General features: G+C 41.5%; 2 pseudogenes; one reads left to right on the forward strand and one right to left on the reverse strand.

Annotated features, from left to right (window-relative positions):
* The first annotated feature begins 1,280 nt into the window (after positions 1-1,280).
* On the forward strand, positions 1,281-2,202 carry LOC116863555 (annotated as a pseudogene).
* Positions 2,203-2,958: 756 nt separating this feature from the next.
* Positions 2,959-3,910, reverse strand: LOC116863556 (annotated as a pseudogene).
* Positions 3,911-4,223: the final 313 nt, after the last annotated feature.

A 4,223-nucleotide genomic window follows, 5' to 3' on the forward strand; every position in this document is an offset into this window, starting at 1 on the left:
CATAATTTTTAGGCTTACCCTTGCATTTCTCCTATTCAATGCACAAGATTTCATGCTTTGAGATTCATTTTGCATGCTTGTTTTGTATTTTATTCTCTTTTTCAAATTGATTAGTTTCAGTTGTTTTTTTTTTTTTAAATCACAGCTAATTGTATGCTCTCTAATGAGGAATAATTTAGATCCTACTCTAAATGTTTTATCAATCTCTACATATTTTATTTAAATTACAAATCCCATAGTGTAGGGTAAAAGTGAAATATTACACAATAATTTCGATGGTGGGTTCCATTGGCCAAAAAAATCAAATGATTACTTCTGTTGCGGTATTAATACTGGTCCATATTTGGTAAATCCATTTTGTTCATGGACAATATTCAGGTTCTTACTAAGTTTTCGTCTTCACTCACAAGTGATGATGATTAATGGAACAATTAGTTTAAGAAGAATGAGAAATCGGCACAACCAAATCTATATTGAAATGAATTTCAAAGATGATAATGTATGCATGCATAAAAGTGGGTTACTTAAGGATACAACCAGGTAGGGGCACCTGGCTGACTCCATTGGTGGAGCGTGCAGCTCTTGATAATAAGAACTCAGCTGTGAGTTTGAGCCCCATGTTGGGTGTAGAGATTAGTTACAAATAAAGTCTTTTTTTTTTAAAAAAAATTTATTTATTTATTTGACAGAGAGAGACACAGTGAGAGAGGGAACACAAGCAGGGGGAGTAGGAGTGGGAGAGGGAGAAGCAGGCTTTCCGCTGAGCAGGGAGTACAGTGCAGGGCTCGATCCCAGGACCTTGGGATCATGACCTGAGGTGAAGGCAGATGCTTAATGACTGAGCCATCCAGGTGCCCCATAAATAAAGTCTAAAGGAACAACAACAACAAAAAAGATATGACCAGGTAGCTATGAGAGTATAGCATGCTGGTAAACACCAAACTTCATTGTAACCTGGCCATTGCAATATTTAAATGAGTCATATAACCTCATTATAATTAAATTCTTGCCTGTAAAATGCACATACTTGTAAATCCTAAATAATTTACAATAGGTAAAGCATGAGTAAGAGTGACTCAATGAGCACTATACAGAGAAATACATCAAACTTGAGAAATCATTAATTAATGAAGACATGTGTATTGGAAAGAAAGTCTCAGGGGAAAGTAGTAGCAAGGGGAGAATTTTGAATTTATTTTCCACAAACAGCCCACGGCTCATGTGTTCATGCAGACTCCTCTCTTTGTGGATGTGAACACTGAGCCCCGGAGAGTGACAGAATGGCCTTAACGGATGTGAAATTTGCTGTAATCTTCCTATTGCAGATGGTCATTGGAACCCTGGGAACTTCCTGCTTTTCTGTCATTGTTCATCATCTCTTGGCTTAAGGGGATACATTTCAAAGTCCACAGATTCGCTTCTTAGGCACTTGACTTTAACTAACTCCTTGGTCATTCTCTCCAGAGGAATCCCAGAGACCACAGAGGCTTTTGAATTGAGATATTTTCTCAGTGACTTTGGATGCAAAGTTGTTTTCTTCACCCACAGAGTGTCCAGGGGGTTGTCTATGGGCACGATGTGCCTCTGGAGTGTCTTCCAGGACATCACCATCAGCCCCTGGAACTCCTGGTGGGCGGCACTTAAAGGGAAATCTCCCCAGTACATTGGCCCCTCAAATATCCTTTGCTGGATCCTGAATATAAACCTAAATATTATGGTTCCTGTGTATGTGACTGACAAACGGAACAACAAAACACTTCAGAAAATATGGAGTTTGGATACTGGGCTTCTGCACTTCATGACAAAGACACAGACTTACTATATACGGTATCGATATCCTCCCCTGATGTTTTGTGCTTGGGACTCATAACTTGGGCCAGCGGGTTCCTGGTTTCCACCCTGTACGGCATAAGCAGCAGGTCCAACACATTTATAGGACCAAAGTGTCCCCCAGATCCTCCCCTGAGATCAGAGCCACCCAAAGCATCCTGGGTGGCTGGGTGCTGGGGAGCACCTTTGTGTCTTTTTATACCCTCTCTTCCATTAATTACATGTATTTTTCTATACTTCTGCCCTAATCAATGCATGTTTTCCAACGGTCTGCCCCTTTGTTCTTTGAGTCACGACCACTGTGTATCCAGACTCTTTTCTGTGTGCATGAGAAGAAATACACAATTCCCTCATCCCATCAGAAAAATATAAACTATCTGGTTTGCACTGTGTTCAGCTGCTTATACACTCATTCTTCAAGGAATCTTCAGCAAAATTACAGTCCGTCTCATTTTACATCTAGTTTTGAATAAGACAGAAATTTCTGCTACAACAATAATGACTAATGGCCACTTGTAAATGAAATTCTGTGTAATTATTATGGAAGTACTTATGTAATTGCATTTTATTAATGGCTGTAGTGGAGAAATTCAGAGTCCAATGAACAAAACATTCTTGAAATACTGTGGAGATACTGGAAATGTCTTTGGATGTGTAATTTTTTTTTCCAAAAAAAAAGTCACTGTTCAAATTTTATTTGGTATTTTAGTTGGTATGACACTTAGTTGGTTGCATGGTCTTTTTACATTATATGGCCATGTGCACTATATTCTGACATACATGGTACACGAAGTAAGATCCTTTGGAACAGTTATGCACAATACATGCAATAATTAATTTATATGTTGGAGCCCAGGATGTGACTGACTGGAAAAGATGGACTAGGCATGTTGGGTGTCGGGTGAAGGAATCAGAAGTCATACAACACACAGGAAATATGCATCTGTTTGGAAGAGCACCTGCTGCATATGCAACATTGGCAGTGGTGCCTCTGAGATGAACCCGTTTAGGACTACAAAGGCAAGTATCATCCAGCATTAGGGTACAGCTGCAGGGCTTGGTGAGCCATTCCTATTTAGAACTTTAGGAAACCGATATTTTTTCCTTAGGCCATTTTGATATTACTTAAGTAACAGATCAGATAATAAGGACAATGTACACAACCTCCAACTAAAACCCTGTCCTAGTCTAGACAGTGAAGTGGTACATTAGAAAACTTGAAAACTGCAGCTCCTTTTGGATCCCCTGAGTGTGTCTGCACTCTTCTTCAAACAGGCCTCTTCCTCAGGAGGTAGAGTCACCTTCACAGCATCTGAAATCCCATTCTGTCCCAAGACACAAGGAACACTAAGGAAGATATCATCTTTTATTCCATAGAGTCCCTTAATCATAGTGGAAATTGGATGCACCCGCCTAAGAGTCTTCATTATACTTTCTGCCAAATCTGCCACAGACAGTCCAGTGGCCCAGGAAGTGTAGCCTTTCAGTTTGATCACCTCATAGGAACTGTCAACCACCTGTCTGTGAACCTCTTTTCACTGTTCCTTATCCGCATCAGTGCCTAAGTCAGGGTGCAGATTGTTCAGAGACACACCAGCAATGTTTACTCCACTCCATACAGGCCCACCGGAGTCTCCATGCTCCCCGAGGATCCACCCGTGACAGCTTAATGGGTGAACTCCCAGCCTTTCCCCCATTAGGTAATGGAACCAAGCTGAATCCAGGTTGCAATCACTTCCAATAACACGGTTTTTGGGAAAGCCACTTATCTTCCAAGTCACATCGGTCAAGATAGCCACTGGATTGGAAACAACAAGCAACTTCCAGTTTGGGCTGTATTTTACAACATTAGGAATGATGAACTTAAAGATGTTCACGTTATGCCGGACCAAATTAAGACGGCTTTCTCCCTCTTGCTGACGTGCCCCAGCTGTGATAATAACCAGCTTGGAGTTTGCAGTCACATTATAGTCTTTGCCAGAGACGATTTTTGGTGCTCTAAGGAAAAGGCTGCCATGCGAGACTGGATCTGGACTTGGCGGCAGCCGCTCCGACACTGGGAGCTGAGCGCGGGAGGGGCCTTAAGTGGAACCGCGAGGCTCGGATATGTAATTTTTAATGTGAGATACCAAATTTTCTCAAGATTTACTGGCCATGTGATAGTAAGGCCAGTGCCTTTTTTTTTGGAGGGGGAGGGGTTCTCTACTTCTCCCTAGATAGGCCAGTGCCTTTCAAAGGAATAACATGTGGGATGACCATTCAGAGAATTCAGGGTAGAGGGTTCTGGGTTCTCTATTGGGATGCAAGTGGCCTGAGGTAAAGCTGGGGGGAAATTAGGTTTTAGTTGTGAAGGACAATGACATCCAGGTTGTGCAAATTGTGACTTACATCCT

This window comes from Lontra canadensis, unplaced genomic scaffold (assembly GCF_010015895.1).
Source record: "Lontra canadensis isolate GAN:19392208 unplaced genomic scaffold, GSC_riverotter_1.0 scaffold1618, whole genome shotgun sequence".
In the NCBI taxonomy this organism is placed as follows: Eukaryota; Metazoa; Chordata; class Mammalia; order Carnivora; family Mustelidae; genus Lontra; species Lontra canadensis.